This window comes from Dendrobates tinctorius, unplaced genomic scaffold (genome assembly GCF_039654945.1).
Source record: "Dendrobates tinctorius isolate UK_male_01 unplaced genomic scaffold, ASM3965494v1 ptg000138l, whole genome shotgun sequence".
NCBI classification, from domain to species: domain Eukaryota; kingdom Metazoa; phylum Chordata; class Amphibia; order Anura; family Dendrobatidae; genus Dendrobates; species Dendrobates tinctorius.
In genome coordinates this window covers 12,062,016-12,087,573 of record NW_027361806.1, presented here as the reverse complement: position 1 = coordinate 12,087,573, position 25,558 = coordinate 12,062,016, and the positions used below count along the sequence as shown (strand labels likewise).

Below are 25,558 nucleotides of genomic sequence, written 5' to 3'. Positions count from 1 at the left end.
TGTATAAATCTGTATGTAGTGAGATCCCTCTAGTGGTGGCTGTATAAATCTGTATCCAGTACGCTCCCCCTAGTGGTGGCTAGATAAATCTGGATGCAGTAAGCTCCCCCTAGTGGTGGCTTTATTATTTACAGCTATAACTGTGCAGGAGATTTGGTGCTCCGTATCAGAAGAATGAATCTCCGGCTACTGATCAGTCTAGAACTAAAGTTGCCATAATGACAGAAGTGGGGATTTTTTTATTTCGGTCTAGTGATGTTGAGTTCATATTGAGTTGAAACCAGATGATTCATCCTTCTGACTTCGTAGTAACCAGTCCCGACTTGATCATAGAGCTGAACCATCTAGCAGACATGTGCTTTACTAAAGGAGAGGGCACTGTCTGCACATTCCAGATGGAGGAAAATATTGCAATGTTCTGCCTTGTGTATGAAGCTCATTTTATGGGGTCACTGACTCTCTACCTTTCATGTGGTTTCCATCGTTACCTGATATTTACTAGTGATAAGAAGCACAGCACAGACAACAATGAGTTTCTGGCTGGAAGATAAATTGGGCGATATTAAAATAAAAAATGGCCCCAGCAGGAAGCCGACCCCACCTCATCAGCAGCACTTTATCCGTCACTCTGCGTGTTATATAGTTATGGCTGGCAACGTGGCTGTGAAAATCACCCAGCCAAAAAAGACAAAAGGAGAAAGTTCTGTTCCCAGTAACCTGTCTGCCAAACACACAGAGCCCCATTGTACTAGCGTCAAGAAAAGCCTGAATTTATTGCAATTTTCCGCAATGAAGCCACAGTTGCCAACATGTGTCCAGGACCCTGAATCCTCTTCCCATGTAAGTTTCATAGTCGTGAACAAGGAGGCTAAGGATTAAGGCTGTGTGCACACGTAGCTTTTTTTTTGCGTTTTCGCGGCGTTTTTTAACACGAGATTTTGTCGCAAAAATGTAAAGAAAAAGCATCCCATGCAATCCTATGGCATTCCGCACATGCTGTGCATTTTTCCGCGGCGGAATCGCATCGCGGAAAGATACACAGCAGGCTCATTCTTTGTGCGGAATTGCGGGAAAGTCCGCACACATAGGAAAGCATTGTTCTGCTTACTTTCCGCATGTGGCTATGCCCACCATGTGCAAAATAAGCGGAAAATGTGCGGATGGTACCCAGGGTCTGGAGGAGAGGAGATTCTCCTCCGGACTCTGGGTACCATATCCCTGTAAAAAATAGAATTAAAATAAAAAATTGTGTTATTCTCACCTTCCGGTGTCCGGCACAGTGTTCCCAGGCCTCAGCGATGCTCCAGACAACTCCCGTTCCCAGTGATGCCTTGCGACAATGACCTTGCAAGACCGCTACATCATCAAAGGTCATTGTCGCAAGGCATCGCTGGGAACGGGACTTGCCGGGAGCATCGGGAGGATCGAGGACGCTGGAAGGTGAGAATAACACCATTTTTAAAAAAATTATTTTTACCTTTATATCTATTTACTACTGATGCCGAATAGGCGGCCTCAATAGTAAAAAGTTGGTCACACTTGTCAAACACTATGTTTGACGAGTGTGACCAACCTGTCAATCAGTTTTCCAAGCGATGCTCCAGATCGCTTGGAAAACGCTAGTATTCTGCAAGCTAATTACGCTTACAAAACGCTAGTTAAAACGCAGGAATAATGCGGGAATTACACATGTGGAATTATAGCGTCTTTCCCGGGCAGGGAGTTACAGAATTCCCACGGAAATTTCTGCGGCAATTCCGCAACGTGTGCACATAGCCTTACTGTATAAGGATTTATATTGTACAGGAATTGTGGGAGGACCCAAGGAAATGCTACACAAAAGAAAAAAAATGAAACAAGTGATAAGGACTAAAGGTATAATTCCCCCACCCCATTCCTAATGCTGATATGAGGACTGAAAAGTAACTTACACTTGCATACTCCTACCCTATGTAAGGGAGGTCCAGGACCGTAGTCGTAGCCGAGGGCACCGGGACTCACAGAAAAATCACGACTGGTGCAGAATAAGCAGAGTCATCTCACTCTCATTACAACAAAGGGGAGTTAATAATTGCTGAAAATTTAGATAATCAAGTAGTAAGTGCTTCAGCACTCAGTGATGTGAGTTTGCGTGGTCTACCGCTTGCAGAACTTACAGTTTTCCAGGGCAGACTTGATAGAACTTGAAAGAGGACCTGTTACCACATTGAAAGTGACCAGTTTTGCACTTATATTATTCCCCCTGATTAACACATTTTTTTTTCCAACATCAACCATACAATTCCAGACATAGGAGCCTTTTTATTTAATGCTATTTATTATGGTCTTTACAAGGGGACATCTTTTCAGATTGCGATTTATTTTGAATCACACCTCCAGACCATAGAAGTTAGCTCGAAACAAAAGGCCCCTACCTCTTGAACCATATAGCAGAATGTATAAAAAAAAAAAAAAAGAAGAAAAAAGTAAAAAACTACATATTCATGGGAACAGCTGGAATAAAATAAGGTAAAAAACTGGATCAACACTGTTGATTTGGTCACAGGTCCCCTTTAAAACAATGCCATGTTTAAAGGGAAAATGACAGGATGATTTCACTATTAGGCTGGAGTCACACACAACCATTAAAAAAACAGTCCCATTTTAACGGTCCGAAATCGCACAAAGGTATCTTAACCATTGATCCGTTTTTGATGCGATTTTTCTTAATTGATGCGATTTTAATCGCATGTAAGGATCCATTTGACATCCGTTTGGCGAGATTTTCTCGCAGGATAGCTAAATGGACATATAATGGAGCCCAATGACAGGTTTCCCCACACAAAGAATGAATAGATCTAGACACATATATATATATATATATATATATATATATATATATATATATTTTATACATGTCATAGAGACGAATTAACCCCTTAAATTAACCCCTACAAGTCCAAAATTTTACCCACAAACCCTCATCTAATTAATTGTGATAGACATAACCAAAAAAACATGAAATGAAATGGTTAACTATATGTAAACCATGTGTCATTTCATGTCGGGCAGGAGAATAATTATACAAAAGCCGGCAAATGTTTCTGCGGCTATTCTGCTATGATGAACTGTATGAATTTGTAATATATATATTAATGTGTCTCTAAGACATGTATAAAATATATATATATATATATATATAGATATATATATATAGATATATATATATATATATATATATATATATATATATATATATATATGTGTCTAGATCTATTTATTCTTTATTTAACCGGTCTCTGTGATTTTACTGTATTGGAATAAAGAATTGCCGGCTTTTGCTAAAGGACACCGGGTGCGATTTTATCGCAAGTCACACATCGGGTCCGTTTTTAGTCCCATTTTTTCTCGCCCCCATAGACTTGCATTGTCGAATCCGATCCGAAAATCGGTGACAATCGCAGCATGCTGCGATTGTCTCGGTACGAGGATCGGATCCGATCAAAAATCGCATGATGGGAGCTGCCCCATAGAATAACATTGGGACGAATGCAATGCGATTTTTTATCGCATTGCATTCGTCCAATTTAATCGCCAGTGTGACCCCGGCCTTATAATTCGAGTAACACAAATCCTTTCTTATAATAAAGAAACGAAAAAGAAGAGATCCATAAAATCATGATATTTATTTCCACTATTAAAATACAATTCGTAAAAAATAAGCAGAATGCCTCAAAATCTGGACGGGACTACTCATGCAAAAAATCATCAGTAGAGCACTATAATTAAATAGGTGCAGAGTTATTAGCTGCCTATATATTCCAAAATCTCAAAAAGCTATTGTAAAGAGAACAATTAATGATGTATCATAAAGTGCACCGTGCCAAAGTGCATACAAAAAATATATTAATAGCTAGAGAGAGGATATAAGACGCTATTTGCCATGAAATGTACCACACCAATCTTCCTGACGCCCCCAAAAGCCGAGCGGTGAAACGCGCGTTGGGGTGTCAGGACGGGCACTGCAACTCTGCACCAGGTGAATCGCTCTCCCTGTTATATATTATACCTTCTTACTAAGCATGTAATGGGATCATTTAGCGCTTACCTCTTCAGCCCTCCATGGTTCCCAACACTGTTTAGCACTATAACTCGGCATTAGGTTTATCACTTTCTTTATTATAATTATATTATATTGACCTTCTACATATTGGGATTATTCAGCGGTTACCTCTTTAGCCCCTTATGGCTTTTTACCTTGTTTAGCCATATTTATTGATATATATTTGATTCGTGTGGTACATTTCATGGCAAATAGCGTCTTATATCCTCTCTCTAGCTATTAATATATTTTTTGTATGTACTTTGGCACGGTGCACTTTATGATACATCATTAATTGTTCTGTTTACAATAGCTTTTTGAGATTTTGGAATATATAGGCAGCTAATAATTCTGCAACTATTTAATTATAGTGCTCTACTGATGATTTTTTGCATGAGTAGTCCTGTCCTGATTTTGAGGCATTCTGCTTATTTTATACTAATTGTATTTTAATAGTGGAAATAAATATGATGATTTTACGGATCTCTTCTTTTTCGTTTCATTATTATAAGAAAGGATTTGTGTTACATATCTGAGTTGAAGTGCCATATACAGTATATATTTTTTACTGTTTCTTATGGACACCTTTTTGATGGCATATTATAGTTCGAGGTATGGCTGTATAAATCCTAAAACCACAATAAAAATTATACCTGTCTTGTAGTAATGTGATGTGCCATCACTGAGGTATTAAGCTTTGTGTTATGACAGTGAGGCAACTCACTCAAGAAAATAGGTAACACTGTAAAAACTGCAACTGACCCTGCCAGTTCCTGTACAGACTAGAGATCCTGACCCTGCATTCCCTAGTAGTTCCTGCATTAGCCAAGATAGCCCTAACCACAGACTAGACAATGGCAATTCGGACCCATGCTGCCTGAAATGTCGTCGAACATTTCACGTTCCTTCTAAAGAACCAGAGGGCAAAGCAGAGTGCCAACTACCTACAGAAGGAAAAGTGTGCTGAAATAGCAAGAGATCTCAGAGTGAGTAAAACAAGCCACAAAATACAAAATGAAGGACTCGGTACACACTGTTAAAGAATATGCTGCCTACTTCCTAAAAAGAAACAGAAGATAGGTGCAAAGTAAAGAACATAAAACCAAAGAGATAAACCCAAGCTGACCTTACACTGACTGGTTTAATCTACAGCAGTGTGGCTGGACATCCAAATGAGACTATAAATCAGCAGGAAATATCAGCAGGGCGAAAGTATATAAAGCCGCACCCGAAAGGTGATTGGTCAGACAAATAAGTAAATATAAACACCTGTTATCCTAAAAAGACTGAAGCAAAAATAACAGAAATTAAACACCCGGAGGAAAGGTGAGTCTGCAGAAAAGCTGACCACAAATCACAGGCACAAGGGTTCAAACCCAGACGCATGACACTTTGAAGCCAAATTCAAATTAGCTTGGAAGTGCATTTAGGGCAGGTTGATGTATTTGGAATGCATTGACAGGACTCCAATGCACTTCCGGGATAATTTGCATTTGGCTTTAAAGCTTGATCTCTCCACACTGGCGCATCCGATTGCTTCAAGACAAGTATCATTTTAACTGTGGTTCTAAGACCTATACAGCCATAATGGTAATTTTATTAGTAAAAAGGTCTCTTTAAAATGACTAAGCTTTTCTGAACAGCCCATGCTATAAACCAATGTCTAAGTATGGAGATTTCATGGCTGCGTTGACTCTAAGCACCTGTTTGTACTGGATGTGGCTGAAATCCCTGCACTAAACAATTAGCACAGGAGTCCACATACATTTGGCCATAACAAAAAATTCCAATAAACAGGAAATAGTAAACATATTATTTATTTACATTTACTATTATTTCATTTTGAGCGTTGATTATGTGTTACCATGGGCGACATCACTGTTCTGTTTTTGCATTCACTTTGGACATGCTACTGCTTTTAATTTTTTTTTTAATCCTGATTAATTTATTACCCAGACCAGTCATAAAATATCATAAAATGTGCAGAAAACTGAGCATCTATTCACCTCTACATGGAAACTCTTTAATTAAGGCAGCCGGAGCTACAAAGTAAAAATGTTGTCGGCTGCCCCCCAAAAAAATCAGCCTTTTATCAACAGAAAAAAAAAAAAAACGGAAAAAAAAATCTTGTAAACTAACACGTTCCTTTAAATTAGATGAATGTAAACAGCCAAGAAAAATACTAAGAAAAAGTCCCGCGTACAATGTAACATCTGAAGACTGTAAAATAAAATTGTACCTGGGTCTATAGATGGAGGTGTTAACGCGGACGCTCAATGTTTTTATTATATGTTCCTTTCATACTGAGCTTAAAGGGGACGATCATCGCTGGTACGGCTTCCAATGAGGTCATAAGACGAGTCCATGTGAGGAATTAACCTAAGCGTGGACTCCTAGAATAACAGCATTGGGAACGGATTCAATCCTTACAAGTCTTAGGGTTTCATCTATTGCAATAAAAGCCTTTGAAATGAAGACAAGCAAAATCCCCAGCGACGCCTTAACACCCTCATGGCAGAAAAAAAAAAAATTCTAAAAGTTTGTGAGGAATTTTGTTTTTATAGACAAAATGGAAAATAATAAGTAATGGGGAGAAACAAAAGCATGGGAAGGATTAGGTCTGTTTCACACATACATTTTTTAGCTCAGTTGAAATCCGCCAAAATGGCGGAAAATGGATCCGTTGGCGGATTGAAACAAACAGGTGTCACCGGAGCGCTATTTTGATGGATCCAGATAAGGCAGAAATTTAAAGGAAACCGTACCTAGAAAAGTAGAGAGAGAGAGAGAGAACCGAGTTTAGGGTTAAATTTCCGGCTGAGTGAATTCCTCCGGGCATGCGCACTGTAAAATGGGGATCCGGCCGGCCAAAAAAACGTTTCATTGTCTGTCCGGGCAAGTCGGCGGATGCCAAAATTTTGGCGGATCCGTATAAAAACGGATCCAACGGATGACCATCCGTCAAGATCCGCCGGTAATGCAACTCAATGGGAAAAAAAACGGATCCGCCAAGAAAAATGGCGGATCCGTTTTTTTAGCAAAACGGCGGATTTTGACTGATGGTGACAGATGGATGTGTGAAAGAGGCCTTGACACAAATACAAAAAGTCCGGGGGAGATCGTGTTACCAATGTGGACAAATTAAGATGCTCCCGGACCCCGGGGTTCACGCTGAATGATGATAGGGGCATGAGATGAGAAGAAGACATTGCAGATAATGAGGGAAACCGCAATGATCAAAATTACATTTTGTGCAATTTGGCAACATGAGAAGTATATACAAAAATTAGTGCAAATAGAGGGAATAGAAGGAATTAGATTTTAGTAAGTTACTGGTAATAGCCAGTGTACCAACTACCAGGAACAAAGGGCATATAGGCAGCTACCCCACATAATAGTATGATACAAGCTTGCCATGTTTTGCCACTGTAATCTGGGAAATGACAGGTTTTGCAGAATTCTCATCAGGAATCTTTTACCTGCATACATGGGCAATTTTGGAGGTGACACCTCTGCTTATTCCCTCCCCCTTTATGTTTGTTTTTTGCTGTCCCAAAATTTGCAATTCAGTTTCCGGAGTTCAAGAAATGGTCTGTAAATACTGATTTCTGGGACATTATCAATGGTTTTGGAGGGGCCAGGGTGATTTGCAAAATCTACATTTGGGAGATTGATGAAGCTGAGTAAGAAGTTTTTTATTTATTTAACACTGGTATGACTTTTCGAAGAGTTCACGGATTTCAATTTCAGACCCATCAAGTTGGGTTATGCTAAAGTGACTGTCTCAACCAGAATTTTGAGAAGTATTGGTCTTCTTGTATGGAACAAAAGGAGCTTTTGGTCTCCTCCCTAGACTCCAGGGCCATGGGGTGACTGCATACACTCAAGTGTTAGGCTCCTGGTGACTTTCGACTCCCAACCCCAACTATTGTGCTGTCATGGGTCTCTGAGAGACTAGCCTCTGCTAAAGCATGTCTGACCCTTATACTACTGGGCTGCATTAGTAAGCCATATTATAAACAGCTGTGTACCTTTGGGTGTCCTCATGGTCACTTTGGCACTAACTTTTTCACTGACTATCCTAACTAATTGTGGAGACATGGGAGGTCAACGGGTGCTTTCATCTGCTGGCCTGAGACCGCATGGACCAGGGCTCATCCCACTGATCGCCCGCTCTCCTTTTTTTGTGGTCATAATACTACTCAGACAACACAGGGTGAGGGTAAACAGTGTGGGAATACTTTATTGAACCACAAAACAGACAATAACATATAGAACAGTCCCTGCAAAATACCCAAGATGGTGCAAAATGATAGTCTCACCCTTCCACTGACTCGACAGAATTATAGCAGATGTGACTCCAGAGCTTCCAAGGCAGACTAAACCCCACCTGTGACACCCACAGAGAGGAGGAAACAACAAGCTTAGGAAGCTGACAGACCATTGAGGCACATGGCCAGGTGACTGGAGGGTATCAACCTGGTTTCTCTGAACGTCTACATGGAGCCAGGTGACCGGTGGGTCCCAATCCTGGCCTCTCCAACTATTTCCATGGGGCTCAGGCGACCAGTGGGTTCAAATCCTGGCTTCCCCAAATGTTACCATGAGTTCATTGATGATCAATGGAGCAGATCTGTATTCTTCCACCCAGGGAGTAGTCCCATAAGCTGGCATCCTGTAAAATGTGAGATCCCTGTTATTACGTGTTACAGAACCACTCAGCACCCAGAATATGTTGTGCAGGTATATGTATGTATAATAGGTTCCATGGGAGATGCATGTCCCTAATGCATCAGCCCACAGGCTGCGCCCAGTCGCCCCCCCACCTTTGTAATTCCCACAGTAAATATCGGCAGGCTCCGGCCACCTGCGGCTATTGTAATGTATGTCTGGCCTGCCGCTTTTCTATTGGCCTGCCCTCTGTATCTGTGTGATATATTCTGTGTCCTGTGAGTAAAGTGTTGTCAGATGGGAAATACGTGGAGAAGCAGTGATCTTTTATATGCACCCATGTAACCAAGGAATTCCAGCCAGCGTCCTTCATTCAGACTCCAGCCAAAGCATAGTGGACCTCCGGAAACACGAGGTGGTACTGAAAGAGGTACCCGAGATAGGAAGACCCCGTTACACTGGTGGCAGCCAGCGGGATATGATACCCCTTCTACAGGAGGAAAGGAATGAATGGAAAACAACTAGCAGAAGTTAAAGAGGACTACATTAAAAGACCTGGTGGAAGCCCGAGGGTTGATCGCCAGCAACAAAACAAAAGCGGATTTGATAGCAGCCATCATGGAACACGACAGTGCAGCACCCCCCAATGTGAACGTGGAGGAGACTGAATTCCAGAGGGAGGTAAAGAACAGACTGGCGTTCTATGGCCCCTGCAGTAGAGATCATACGAGAGGTGATGGCTGATGTGCGTACTGATCTGAAGGAAAAGATGGCCGAGCGGACCAGGATAGAGCTAGCCAAGATGGAGATGGCAGAGCGGACCAAAGTGGAGCTGGCCAAGATGGAGATGGCAGAGCGGAGAGAGGAGAGTCAGCGAGCAGGGGGAGCTCTGGCCTTCGACTAGGTACCTTCAACAGTAAGCCACAAAAAGATCCAGTATAATGCCTTCCGACAGTTGGGAGAGGCAGAGGAAGACATTGATGGCTTTCTGCAGGACTTTGAGCGGCAGTGTGCCCTTCATCAAGTGAAGCCGGAGGAACGGGTTCAGATTCTGGCCAGCAAGCTGACAGGCCGGGCAGCGGACGCCTATCGCACGGTACTTGATGAGGAATGTATGGACTATGAGCGGATCAAAGAGGTGATCTTGACCCGGTATGCGCTGACACCAGAGGCATACCACCAAAAGTTCTGTGGACTTATAAAACGCGTAACCGATACCCACGCTGAATGGGGCTGTAAATTACGGCGGTCACTGCTAGAGTGGGTACAAGGGAGCCAAGCAACCACTAAGGAGGACGTCCTCCAGCTCTTCTTGTTAGAACGATTCTTTAATGGACTAACCCCCGAGACACAGGAATGGCTTCGGGACAGGCGGCCAACGACTATGGAGGAAGCCGCTCGTCTGGCCGATGAACATCATGATACCAGGAGGCCTCAGTTGTCCGGATCAAAGATGGTTACTAGGGGCCCGCCCATGGACCTGGAGGACTCCAAACCACCGAAGATTGTAGGGGGACCAGCTAGAAACCCGGCCTACCACAGTCCCCCTGGGGCGCGATGCCACACCTGCCGTCAGCTGGGCCACCTGCAAAGACAATGTCTGAACCGGACTCAGCATACCCAGTGGCCAAAGGCGTGAACAGCTACCTTCAGCCGGGCTGCTGTACACTGCTACCAAGGCGAAGCTGACCCGGCATTGGGGGCTACGACTAACCAAGGGGTGGAAGAGATGGAAGTGCTGCATGAAGTAGACCCCGTGCAGGCAGCCCGGGCAGATAATCGACAACAGCATCGACAGGTCGTGTGGGTTAATGGGAAACATATGCAGGGACTCAGAGATTCCGGGGCAACTTTGACCCTTGTGAAGCCTCATCTCGTCCGGGACCAAGAGAAGACGGATCGGACAGTGGCAGTCCGTGTAGCAGGGGGAGCTATACATCGACTGCCCACTGCCAGGATTCACCTGAACTGGGGAGTCGGGGATGGCCTTGTTGAGGTCGGCTTGATGGAGGATTTGCCTGCAGACGTCTTGCTGGGAAACAACTTGGGGCCCATGTTGTCTGCATTCTCGGTTACCCCTCTGGCTGAGACATATCCTGTGACCACCCGGAGACAAGCTCGAGCTGCGGAGGCAGAATCACACTCAGAGGAGGCCCAGGTAAGACATCCCAGCCCTACACGTATTCCCATAGCCAGACACATTTCTTGGGCCACCCCAGATGAATTTAAGAGGGAGTTACTTGAGGATCCTTCATTGGAGTGATATCGTGGGAAGGCACAGGAGGGGAGAGGGGTACTGGAAGGGGAACAGTTTGTATGGAAGCAGGGACTCCTCTACCGGATCACAGAGCAGCACCACACAGGGACGAGCTCCACTATGAAAGGACAGCTGGTAGTTCCTAAGAAGTATAGGCAGGAGTTACTGCGAATCTCTCATGACATACCCTTGGCCGGGCACTTTGGCGTCAGTCACACCAGGCATCGTCTGACACAAAACTTCTTTTGGCCGGGGGTAACCTATGATGTTCGTCAGTACTGCCAGACCTGTGACAGTTGCCAGCGCATTGGCAAGAGGGGGGATCGATGCAAGGCCAAATTACGCCCCCTCCCCACTGTGGAGGAACCATTTAGCCGAGTAGCGGTCGATCTGATAGGGCCGTTAGCCAAACCCAGTCCGTCAGGGAAAAGGTATATATTGACAGTGGTAGATTATGCCACACGGTATCCAGAGGCGGTTGCGTTACCTAACATACTGGCAGAGACTGTGGCGGCCGCCCTGCTCCAGGTTTTCTCACGGGTTGGATTTCCCTGGGAGATTATCTAAGACCAGGGTACCCAGTTTACAGCAGAGGTGACCAACCAACTGTGGAAGCTGTGTGGCGTAAAGTCCATTAGAAGCGCCCTGTACCACCCACAAACCAATGGGTTGTGTGAACGCTTTAACGGGACATTAAAACAGCTCATTGGGACTTTTACGAGGACCTACAGGGACTGGGAGAAATTCTTGCCACACCTCCTGTTTGCCTATCGGGAGGTACCCCTAGAAACCACGGGGTTCTCCCCGTTCGAGCTGGTATACGGGAGATGGGTAAGGGGACCCCTAGACTTAGTGCTAGAACACTGGGAAGGGGAGAGCCTCATAGAAGGGGTACCTATTGTACCCTATGTGCTGGAATTCCGGGACCGACTACAGGAGCTGACCCAGGCTGTACGTGAAAACATGCAGGTGACCCAGCGGCGCCAGCGCGTATGGTACGATCGGAGGGCAAGAGAGCGCACCTTGGAAATAGGACAGAAGGTCCTGGTGTTAGAGCCCACTAAGCAGAACAAGTTCCAAGCTGCATGGAAGGGGCCCTACCAGGTAGTGGGGAAAATAGCCGACACAACCTATAATGTCGCCGATTGCGACGACCCCACCCCAGGGTTATCCGCATGTTCCACGTGAATATGCTGAAGCCCTACCGGGAGCGCCCTGAAGAGGTAGTTGCCATCTGCGTACCTGAAGCAGAGGATTTAGCTGGACTTCCCTTGCCGGATGTCTTAGGGGAAAGGACTCAGTCTAAAACATGGGACCAGGTACACTTGGGTGAAGACCTAGGCCCCCGGGAGAGACAGCAGGCGGAGGAGTTGTTGAGGCAGCGACAGAGAATGTTTTCGGGGAGACTAGGGTACACTCGCCTGGCACAACACAAGGTTGAGACCCAGGATCAGACCCCCCTGCGACAAAACCTCTTCCGGGTCCCTGAGTCTGTACGAGAGGGGATGCGACAAGAGATACAAGAGATGTTGCGTTTAGGGGTCATTGAACAGTCAGAGAGTCCCTGGGCATCCCCCATAGTGTTAGTGCCCAAGAAGGATGGGACTACATGGTTTTGTGTAGACTATCGTAAGCTCAAGGAGAAAACAGTGACGGATGCATATCCCATGCCGCGTGTGGATGAGTTGTTAGACCGGCTGGCGGGGGCAAAGTATTTGACCACCATCGATCTATGCAAAGGCTACTGGCAGATTCCCCTTAGTCCTGACGCTATTCCCAAGTCGGCATTTGTCACCCCGTTCGGCTTATTCCAGTTTCGAGTTATGCCATTCGGGATGAAGAATGCCCCAGCGACCTTCCAAAGGCTGGCTGACCGGCTTCTGGATGGTCTCCAGGACTATGCTTGTGCCTACCTGGACGATATCGCCATCTACAGTGCGACATGGGAAGAGCATCTAAATCACCTAGAGACAGTATTAGACAGGATCCACCAGGCCGGAATCACCCTGAACCCAAACAAGTGTCACGTGGGCAAAGCAGAGGTTCAGCATTTAGGGCATTGGGTGGGAAGTGGGAAACAGCGACCAGAGCAAGCCAAGATTGAATAGAATCATAGAATCGTAGAGTTGGAAGGGACCTCCTGGGCCATCTGGTCCAACCCCCTGCTCAAAGCAGGATTCGCTAAATCATCCCAGTCAGATGTCTGTCCAGCCTCTGTTTGAAGACTTCCATTGAAGGAGAACTCACCACTTCTCGTGGCAGCCTGTTCCACTCATTGATCACTCTAACTGTCAAAAAGTTTTTTCTAATATCTAATCTGTGTCTCCTCCCATTCAGTTTCATCCCATTGCTTCTAGTCTTTCTTTGTGCAAATGAGAATAAAGTTGATCCTTCTACAATGTGACAGCCCTTTAGATATTTGTAGACAGCTATTAAGTCTCCTCTCAGTCTTCTCTTTTGCAAACTAAACATTCCCAAATCCTGCAACCTTTCCTCATAAGACAGGGTTTGCAGACCGGTCACCATTCTGGTCGCTCTTTTCTGAACTTGCTCCAGTTTGTTGATGTCTTTTTTAAAATGTGGTGCCCAAAACTGGACACAATATTCCAGATGAGGTCTGACCAAAGAGGAGTAGAGGGAAATAATTACTTCACGTGATCTAGACTGTATGCTTCTGTTAATACATCCTAGAATTGCATTTGCCTTTTTTGCTGCTGCATCACACTGTTGACTCATATTCAGTCTGTGATCTATTAGTATACCCAAATCTTTTTCACATGTGCTATCACTTAGCCCTATTCCTCCCATTCTATATATGCTTTTTTCATTTTTATTGCCCAGATGTAGTACTTTGCATTTCTCCCTGTTAGAAACCATTCTGTTAGTTGCTGCCCACTTCTCCAGTTTATTTAAATCTTTTTGAATCCTCTCTCTCTCTTCTCTAGTATTAGCTATCCCTCCTAGCTTTGTGTCATCAGCAAATTTAATCAGTTTACCCTCAATTCCTTCATCTAAATCGTTGATAAAGATGTTGAACAATACAGGGCCCAGGACAGAGCCCTGTGGTACCCCACTTGAGACATTCTTCCAACTGGATGTGCAGCCATTTACGACCACTCTTTGGGTCCGATCACTAAGCCAGTTATGAATCCACCTAACAGTTGCCTTGTCCATTCCATACTTAGTCATTTTTTCAATAAGGATTGTATGAGAGACTTTGTCAAATGCTTTGCTGAAGTCAAGATATACTATATCTACAGCATTTCCTTGATCCACCCAATCAGTGATACCGTCATAGAAGGAAATTAAGTTAGTCTGACATGACTTATTAGTTACAAACCCATGCTGACTCTGTTTAATCACTTCATTCTTATCCAGGTATTGACATACATGTTGTTTAATAATTTGTTCAAAGATCTTTCCTGGTATAGAAGTCAGACTCACTGGCCTATAGTTGCCTGGGTCCACCTTCTTCCCCTTTTTGAAGATAGGAACAACATTTGCTCTTCTCCAGTCTTCTGGCACTTCTCCTGTTCTCCAAGAATTTTCAAAGATTATGGATAGGGGTTCAAAAATTTCTTCTGCTATCTCCTTCAGTACTCTGGGGTGTAATTCATCTGGACCTGGAGACTTGAATTAATTTAGGTTAGCTAAGTGTTTCCTCACTATCTTTCTGTTTATAGATATCCTGGATTCTTCTATTCCCTTAATAGGACAGTGAATAACAGTTGATGTTACATTTCCTTTCTGAGAGAAAACAGATGCAAAATAGGAATTTAAAAGTTCAGCCTTCTCAACATCCTGTCTTACCATTTCATCATTTTCATCCTGTAAAAATCCTATAGCATCTTTGACTTTTCTTTTACTTTTGACATATCCCCAAAATCCTTTATTATTGCTTTTGACATCTCTTGCAAGCCTCAGTTCATTTTCAGCTTTAGTAATCTGATTTGTGCCCTGCAGGTTCTGCAGACAGCATTATATTCTTCTTTAGATATGCCTCCCTCTTTCCATTTTAGAAACATTTTTTTCTTCCTTTTTAGCATGTGCTTAAGTTCTGTGTTCATCCATCCTGGTTTCCTTAAATGCTTCCTATTCTTCCCTCTTTTCGGAGTTGTTAACAACTGTGCTTTGAGAATTTCATTTTTCAAGATTTCCCATCCTTCCTGGACATTTTTGTCTTTAAGGATATCCAGCCATTGGATCCCTCCAATTCTCTTTCTGAATCCCTTAAAATCTGCCTTTCTGAAATCAAACCTTGACGTCTGAGTCTTCACAGGTCTTCCTCCTCTAGTTATCCAAAATTCTAAAATAGCATGGTCGCTACCTCCTAGGGTCCCAGCCACTTTTACCTCCTCAACCATTTCCTCCCTGTTTATAAGGATTAGATCCAAGGTAGCAGTTCCCCTTGTTTTCTCCCCTACCTTCTGGAAGATAAAGTTGTCAGCAAGAGAGGATAAGAATTTCCTTGACCTGTTAGTTTTGCCTAAGAGAGATTCCCAACAAATGTCTGGATAGTTGACATCTCCCATGACAACTATGTCATATTTTTTGGAGAACTTGGCATTTGATGCATAAAGAGTTCATCCATATCTTCAGCTTGCACAGGCAGCCTGTAGTAAATGCCTACAATGGTGTCCTTTCCATTGTTCTGTCCTTGTATTCTTACCCAAACAGTTTCCACAGAACTCCCAGTCTCTGAAGCTTCAATCTCTGTGCAGATATACGCGTTTCTAACATACAATGCGACACCCCCTCCTCGTTTATCAAGTCTGTTTCTTGCAAATAAGTTGTATCCTTCTAGACTTGTATTCCAATCATGTGTATTGTCCCACCAAGTTTCAGTGATTCCAATGACATCATATTTCTTTTCCTGTGTTAGTAGTTCCAATTCTCCTTGTTTGTTGCCCATGCTTTGTGCATTAGTATAGAAACATTTTAGTTTGTGATTGGTTTCTCTTTCTCCAATATTTTTATTAATTAGATTCTTTCGTCTTTGTTCTTCCTTTCCACTTCTAGTAGCAGAGTTCTCAATAGCATTTGTCAGGTGTAAGGCTTTTTCTGGTCTTTTGCTTCCCTTCCCATGTTGTTCTAGTTTAAAGCTCTCCTTACAAGTGTAGCAAGGCGACTTCCAAATACATGCTTTCCAGTCTTCGTAAGGTGCACCCCATCTCTAGCAAGTAGTCCATCGTATAAGTAATTCACTCCGTGATCCAGAAATCCAAATCGTTGCTGACGGCACCATCGACGTAGCCAGTTGTTCACCTGCAGAATCTTATTCCACCTCCTTGTTCCATGGCCATCCACTGGGAGGATGGAAGAGAAGACCACCTGCGCTCCCAGTTCTTTCACTTTCTTGCCTAAGTTTTCAAAGTCTCTGCAGATGGTTTCCAGGTCGTTTCTTGCGGTGTCATTTGTCCCCACATGTAGTAGCAGGAATGGGTAGTCATCTGTAGGTCTGAAGAGTCCTGATATCCTGTCAGACACATCTTTAATTTTTGCACCTGGAAGACAGCACATTTCTCTTGAAGTTATATCCGGTCTGCAGATAGCGGCCTCTGTTCCTCTCAACAGGGAATCCCCCATGACCACCACTCTCCGTTTCTTCTTCACAACATTTTTCTTTCTCCATCCAGGAGGACTCTGAAGGCGTACAAGGTTGCTTTTTGTTGGCAAAGTCTTATCCTGATGTATTTCTTCATCGTTTTCCTGCGTGAGAGCCTGGTACTGGTTCCTGAGCAGTATGGGTGCTGACTGCCTCCTGATCCTCCTGCTTCTCTGGGTCACATGTCTCCATTCCTCTGTTTCTTCAGGTGCACTTCGAATTTCTTCTCTTTCTGTAACATGAAGAGATAATTCTGCTCTGTCCAAGAACTCTTCACCTTCCTTAATGATCTTCAATGTAGCTAACCTCTCTTCGAGATTTTGCAACTTTTCCTCCAACAGGGACACAAGCTTGCATTTGTGGCATGTGAAGTTTGGCTTTTCCGCTGGTAAGTCTGTGAACATGTAGCAAGAAATGCAGCTCACCAAATGGCTCCTGGCCTCTTCCATCTTGAGATTTCTTAAAAACGATGAAAGATGAGCCAAAATTCGGTTTTTCCGATTTCCTCTTTTCAGCTGCAACGGCCAAAACCCAGTGATCGTTGAGCTCGCGGAGACTCTTCACTTATCCCAGAAGGCACATAGCCAAATGGCCCACCCCACACACTAAAACCCAGGTCATGGCGTTTCTAGGGACAGCGGGGTATTACAGGAAATTCGTTCCCAATTACAGCAGCGTAGCCAAGCCCCTCACTGATCTGACCTGTAAGAACCAACCCCGCCAGGTAACCTGGACCCCAGAGTGTGAGGAAGCCTTCCGCCAACTAAAGGACGCCCTCACCAATACCCCTGTATTGGCTGCACCCGATCCAACTAAACATTTCCTGGTTCACACAGACGCTTCTATGTTTGGATTGGGGGCAGTGCTGAGCCAAGTCGGGCCGGACGGCCAAGAACACCCTGTAGCTTACCCGAGTCGGAAACTACTGCCCCGTGAACTAAGCTATGCGGTCATCGAGAAGGAGTGCTTGGCGGTAGTATGGTCACTCAAAAAGTTGCAACCATATTTGTATGGACGACAGTTTTCCCTCCTAACGGACCATAATCCCTAGTCTGGCTTAATCGGGTCTCCGGAGACAACGCCAGATTGCTGCGGTGGAGTTTAGCCCTACAACCTCTGGACTTCACCATCCACTACAGACCCGGCAAACAAAACGGTAACGCCGATGGACTAAGTTGACAAACGGAACTTGTACCAACCCAATAAACTTCGGTCATCCCCAAACCGATCCTTTAAGGATCAGACTGTGTATACCGATCGCGTCGCTGAAAAGGGGAGCCGTGTTACGGGACCACTCAGCACCCAGAATATGTTGTATGTATAATAGGTTCCATGGGAGATGCATGTCCCTAATGCATCAGCCCACAGGCTGCGCCCAGCCTCCCCCCCACCTTTGTAATTCCCACAGTAAATATCAGCAGTGTCCAGCCACCTGCAGCTATTGTAATGTATGTCTGGCCTGCCGCTTTTCTATTGGCCTGCCCTCTGTATCTGTGTGATATATTCTGTGTCCTGTGAGTAAAGTGTTGTCAGACTGGAAATACGTGGACAAGCAGTGAGCTTTTATATGCGCCCATGTAACCAAGGAATTCCAGCCAGCATCCTTCATTCAGACTCCAGCCAAAGCAGAGTGGACCTCCGGAAACACGGGGTGGTACTGAAAGAGGTACCCGAGATAGGAAGACCCCGTTACACCTGTCCCTTCTGATAGAGCGATTATGCCCTGGCTGCTGTCCTGTAGAGTGTTCCTGGCTGTGGTGTTTTAAACAGTCTCGTATTCTTGCAGAAGGACAGAAAATCCCTTTTTATACCTACTTCTGTGGCTGAGGTCATCATCCACCGGTTGGGGGGGGGGGTGGGATGAATTTAACTCTCATTTTGTTTGATTATTTAATCAATCTGCATAGTTTGTCCTTCTCTGTTTTGCAGGTCAACAAACTAGCTCTCTTGGTACAATGAGTAATTAACATATTGACAAACATATTGTTTAATTACACTGCATCTCGGTCATCCAAGATAACAGACAATAAATTACAGCAAACATCATCTAAAAAGTCAACGTTAAGGGCTCATACGAACAATAGTCTGTGCTTCTTGACCAACCAAAGAAAGACACCTCTCTTCTCTAGTATTACCTATACCCAGCACATTTAATCAGCTTACCCGCAATTCCTTCACCTAAATCATTGATAAAGATGTTGAACAATACAGGGCCCAGGACAGAGCCCTGTGGTACCCCACTTGAGACATTGTTTCAACTGGATGTGCAGCCATTTACGACCACTCTTTGGGTCCGATCACTAAGCCAGTTATGAATCCACCTAACAGTTGCCTTGTCCATTCCATACTTAGCCATTTTTTCAATAAGGATTGTGTGAGATACTTTGTCAAATGACTTATAAGAAGCAAAGGTCTTGAAAATTTTTAGGAGTTGAAACACAAAGGCCTGTCATTTTCCGTGTGTTAATGAAGGAAGAGGCATGCGTCACTAATTGAATTTGGCTCATCTTACAACTACCATGCGGCTCCGCCAGAAATATTACTCCAGGCCAGCTAGGGCTGGGGGGCCCTGGTGGATATTTCTGGCATATTTACTCCATTTTTGTGGGGTAATTTATGATCATTTTGAGTATGAACAGTGCAGAAATGCTATTATCACTAAGCGCAAGCAGTCTAAAGGTTACAAGACCCTCTACAAAGATCTTGGTACCCCAGCCTCAATACATTTAAAATATTATCAAGAAATTTGCTACTCATGGAAGAGTCAAGAACTTTCCAGGACACGGTAGAAAGAGAAAATTGAGGAGAGAACCCTACTAAAGGGTTTTGAAATGTGTCAAAGAAACCATATGACATCCAAAAAAGTTCAGGCTGAAATGGAGACATTTGGAGTGATGGTTTCAACCCACTTGATTAAACAGGGCTCTGTTGTTGTGGTTGTAACTAAGTATTTGGGAATGCTCGGTCAGACACAGACAACAGAGGCCCCTGTGCAAGAAGAATGTATGGACACTTTGCAGTCCAATAGCTCCTCATAATGCCCAATTCTATTTGTTTTGGAGGTGGTAGTGACCCCCTTTACTCTTTTGACCCCTATGAGGCTACAGATTGCACCAATGGTATATCCACCCCTGAGGGAATGGTGTCTTTAAAACCTTGATATGAGTGCAGATGGCCAAATCTTGACAGTATGCATAGTGCATACTGTCAATGTTCTCCTCTCTTTCCAGCTCGACAGGTCGCGTGACTTCAAGTATGCAATTTGCATAGCTGTGGTGGCTTGCCCACTGGCAATGTTTTCTGCCTTTTTTAATGTTATATTGATAGGAACAGATGAATAGCTACTTGCAAATTGCATACTAGCAGTCATGTGAGCATCCACTGGAGCTGGACAAAGAGGAGAATCCTGACAGTTTGCATAGTGACCAGGATTTGGCAATCTGATGTCACATAAACTAACTGTATACATTTATATTGAGTCTAGTAAACCCCTTTATCCCTGCCCATGTCATATGCCATGTTTCTTCTTTATTACTCTTTTTTGTAATAACTGCTTGCTGTTGAAAATACTACTAAAATATTCTAATTAACAAAGTTGGATCATGTCCACTTATTTCTGTAGAAATGTTTTATGTTTTTTTTAAATAAAAAATTAAGGTGACCATAATGTTGACCACCTGGAAAACCTCTTCATGGAATATTGGTCAAGTTGGTCAGGCATCTCCGTACACTGGGTTACACTCTTGATTCGTAATCGTCCTGTAATCAGTCTGACTTTTAATACTCCTCAATCAAAGAAAGGTCAAACCTAACCACAAGCCTTAGCCCGAGGCAGCGAACGTCAGGGAATCACCACATCATGCACCGCTCCGTGTATCCAGACAAACAGTGAGGGATGAAATATACCAAGAAAACACCACAGGAGGACGAGACTGCTCTACAGGAGAATGGGAAGTGATCTGTGAAGGGTCTGCTTACAGTAACTAGCCCCCGTAGATTGTAATATCGGCACACAATGGTCGCTCTTCCTGCCAGTTCTGAAGACTGACGATATGGAATTAGCACATTATGGATGTGATCATGGCAGTAATGTGAAATGTAAGTCTGAGGAAGAGAAATGATTGGCTAGTCCTGTCTCTAAATGTAGCGATTATATTTCATATTTTTATATTTATATTTTTAAAATCTTCCCCGAGATCAGCCATATTGGAGACCCTCCCTTCCCATATGGACATTGTATCAAGGTGTGCGCCCTAGTTCAGCTGCAACAAAAAATAGTCAAGTGGTCAGAGAAATATCCTCCATTATTGCACTTTCTAGGAATCTCTTCATTTCTCTAATTGGATTCGAACCCAGGACATCAGTGCTAACAAAACAGGAGAACAGTCGCCTCTGTGATTGGTGTCTGGGGCTGTTGTTGGTGCTGCCCAAAAAAATGAAGAAACCGACAGACTCCATGGATGGAGCTTATAGCTGATACAGAAAGAAGGGCGGCCATATTACTAGACAAGTGCTTCTCACTAAATTAGAATATCATCAATAAGTTAATTTATTTCAGTTCTTCAACACAAAAAGTGAATCTCATATATTATCTAGAGTCATTTCAGACAGAGTGATCTATTTCACGGGTTTATTTCTGTTAATGTTGATGATTATGGCTTACAGCCAATGAAAACCCAAAAGTCATTATCTCAGTAAATTAGAATAATAAGCAAAAAGCACCTGCAAAGGCTTCCTAAGCGTTATAGTCTGTTTCAGTAGCTCTACAATCATGGGGAAGACTGCTGACCTGACAGATGTCCAGCAGGCAGTCACTGACACAAGAGGGGAAGCCACAAAAGGTCATTGCTAAAGAAGTCGGCTGTTTTCACATTCCTTGTGTAACCCACTCATGACCAATAAACAACGCCAGAAGCGTCTTACCTGGGCCAAGGAGAAAAAGAACTGGACTGTTGTCAGTGGTCCAAGGTGTTGTTTTCTGATGAAAGTACCGTATTTTTCGGACCATAAAACGCACTTTTTCCCCAAAAGATTTTGGGGAAAAATGGGGGTGCGTCTTATGGTCTGGATGCACTTACCCAGGAGACACATCCGAGGCTGATGGGCGGCGATTTGGCAGATGATCGGTGGTGCGGGGGCTCCGCCGGCATTGGTAGACATCCAGGAGCCCCCGCACATCCATCCCAGGCTGGTGCGGCACTTTTGCAGGCGATCGGTGTTGCAGGGGCTCCGCCGGCATTTTGTGAAAGGCTGGAGCCCCCGCACTTCCATTGTTGTAATGCTGAATTGAGCTTCATGAAAATGGCTGCGCATAGTGAGATCTCTGGAGATCAACAATGGAAGTACGAGGGCTCCAGCCTTTCACAAAAAGCCGGTGGAGCCCCTGCACCGCCGATCACCTGCAAAAGTGCCGCACCAGCCCGGGATGAATGTGCTGGGGCGCCGGTATTTCCACCAATGCCGGTGGAGCCCCCACACCACTGATCATCTGTAATAGTGCCGCCCCAGCCCGGGATGGATGTGCGGGGGCTCCGGGATTTCCACCAATACTGGCGGAGCCCCCACACCACCGATCATATGCCAAATCACCACCCATCAGCCTTGGATAGATGTGTGGGGGCTTTCACAAAATAGCAGAGCCCCCACACCACCGAACCTGCGCACCAGCCAGGGATGAGCCAGACCACCTCCTGTGACCCCACTTCACCAGCGCTCCATATCACACCCTACCCCCCCCAGGTAAGCTGAATAATTCGGACTGTAAGACGGACCCTCATTTGACACATTAATTTTTTCCCCTATTTTTCTTCTGAAAAATTGTGGTGCGTCTTATAGTCCGAAAAATACAGTAAATTTTGCATTTCAAGGTCCCAGAGTCTGGAGGAAGAGTGGAGAGGCCACAATCCAAGCTGCTGGAGGTCTAGTGTGAAGTTTCCACAATCAGTGATGGTTTGGGGAGCCATGTTATCTGCTGGTGTGGGTCCACTATGTTTTATCAAGACCAAAGTCAGCGCAGCCGTCTACCAGGATATTTTAGAGCACTTCATGCTTCCCTCTGCCAACAAGCTTTTTGGAGATGGAAATTTCATTCTTCAGCAGGACTTGGCACCTGTTCACACTGCCAAAAGTACCAATACCTGGTGTACAAACAACAGTATCACTGTGCTTGATTGGCAGCAAACTCGCCTGACCTTAACCCCATAGAGAATCTATGGAGTATTGTCAAGAGGAAGATGAGAGACACCAGACCCAACAATGCAGACGAGCTGAAGGCTGCTATCAAAGCAACCTGGGCTTCCATAACCCCTCAGCAGTGCCCCAGGCTGATCGCCTCCATGCCACGCCGCATTGATGCAGTAATTGATGCAAATGGAGCCCCGACCAAGTATTGAGTGCATTTACTGATTATACATTTCAGTAGCCAACATTTCGGATTTTAAAATCATTTTTTAAGCTGGAGTTACAAAGTTATTCTAATTTACTGAGATAATGACTTCTGGGTTTTCATTGGCTGGAAGCCATAATCATCAACATTAACAGAAATAAACCTGTGAAATAGATCACTCTGTGTGTAATGACTCTATAGAATATAGGAAATTCACTTTTTGTATTGAAGAAATGAAATAAATTAACTTGTTGACGATATTCTAATTTAGTGAGAAGCGCCTATATATATTACTGTATTGGTCAGTGGCATTTTTTGTAAATGTCATAAATGTATTTTGTACACTTTGAGCTGTTTGCTTCTTATTCTCACTGTAACAAATGAAAATAAACAATTGAAATGGAAAATTTACAACTTTCATTTAGTGGCATTATATTTGATAGTCTCCTAAGAAAGACACAACCTCACGTTTACTTTCTTAAATATTCAGGTTTATTAACCTTTTGGCTGGATCAATGGCTCTGGAGTTGTTCAATAATAAAACTAATTATCAAAAAATACAAATAATTCTGCCACAGTGTACATGAAAGTGTATGTAAGGTGCATAATGTATGCATGCTTATGTTATATATGGTTTATAAGTGTTTTCTACAATACTATATGCATGAGTGATGTGCAGATACAGTGGGGAAAAAAAGTATTTAGTCAGTCAGCAATAGTGCAAGTTCCACCACTTAAAAAGATGAGAGGCGTCTGTAATTTACATCATAGGTAGACCTCAACTATGGGAGACAAACTGAGAAAAAAAAATCCAGAAAATCACATTGTCTGTTTTTTTTTCATTTTATTTGCATATTATGGTGGAAAATAAGTATTTGGTCAGAAACAAGCAATCAAGATTTCTGGCTCTCACAGACCTGTAACTTCTTCTTTAAGAGTCTCCTCTTTCCTCCACTCATTACCTGTAGTAATGGCACCTGTTTAAACTTGTTATCAGTATAAAAAGACACCTGTGCACACCCTCAAACAGTCTGACTCCAAACTCCACTATGGTGAAGACCAAAGAGCTGTCAAAGGACACCAGAAACAAAATTGTAGCCCTGCACCAGGCTGGGAAGACTGAATCTGCAATAGCCAACCAGCTTGGAGTGAAGAAATCAACTGTGGGAGCAATAATTAGAAAATGGAAGACATACAAGACCACTGATAATCTCCCTCGATCTGGTGCTCCACGCAAAATCCCACCCCGTGGGGTCAGAATGATCACAAGAACGGTGAGCAAAAATCCCAGAACCACGCGGGGGGACCTAGTGAATGAACTGCAGAGAGCTGGGACCAATGTAACAAGGCCTACCATAAGTAACACACTACGCCACCATGGACTCAGATCCTGCAGTGCCAGACGTGTCCCACTGCTTAAGCCTGTACATGTCCGGGCCCGTCTGAAGTTTGCTAGAGAGCATTTGGATGATCCAGAGGAGTTTTGGGAGAATGTCCTATGGTCTGATGAAACCAAACTGGAACTGTTTGGTAGAAACACAACTTGTCGTGTTTGGAGGAAAAAGAATACTGAGTTGCATCCATCAAACACCATACCTACTGTAAAGCATGGTGGTGGAAACATCATGCTTTGGGGCTGTTTCTCTGCAAAGGGGCCAGGACGACTGATCCGGGTACATGAAAGAATGAATGGGGCCATGTATCGTGAGATTTTGAGTGCAAAACTCCTTCCATCAGCAAGGGCATTGAAGATGAAACGTGGCTGGGTCTTTCAACATGACAATGATCCAAAGCACACCGCCAGGGCAACGAAGGAGTGGCTTTGTAAGAAGCATTTCAAGGTCCTGGAGTGGCCTAGCCAGTCTCCAGATCTCAACCCTATAGAAAACCTTTGGAGGGAGTTGAAAGTCCGTGTTGCCAAGCGAAAAGCCAAAAACATCACTGCTCTAGAGGAGATCTGCATGGAGGAATGGGCCAACATACCAACAACAGTGTGTGGCAACCTTGTGAAGACTTACAGAAAACATTTGATCTCTGTCATTGCCAACAAAGGATATATCACAAAGTATTGAGATGAAATTTTGTTTCTGACCAAATACTTATTTTCCACCATAATATGCAAATAAAATGAAAAAAAAACACACAATGTGGTTTTCTGGATTTTTTTTTCTCAGTTTGTCTCCCATAGTTGAGGTCTACCTATGATGTAAATTACAGACGCCTCTCATCTTTTTAAGTGGTGGAACTTGCACTATTGCTGACTGACTAAATACTTTTTTTCCCCACTGTATATACTTAATGTGTGTGTAATATAAATATGGTTTTGCATATATTTGTGGACACACATATATATTCGAGGTCCTTTGCTGTTACTGTCCGCGCTGATGCAAACCCTCACAACTACTAATGGCTTATAAAACCCTTATTACTAGTGCTGGTAGGTGAACCCCTCAATACCACTGTCAGAATACAGAAGGTCATATAAAAATGCATAATGCAAATATATGAAGAAAAAAAACAACAGAAATTTCTGAAAATGGAGAAGTAAAAGGAATCTAA

At 43.8% G+C, this 25,558-nt stretch overlaps 1 protein-coding gene across 9 annotated transcripts in view; it reads right to left on the bottom strand.

Moving 5' to 3' along the window:
• The window catches only part of FGGY (FGGY carbohydrate kinase domain containing), a 366,153-nt gene that overhangs the window by 171,564 nt on the left and 169,031 nt on the right, over positions 1-25,558 (bottom strand). The window lies entirely within an intron of this gene.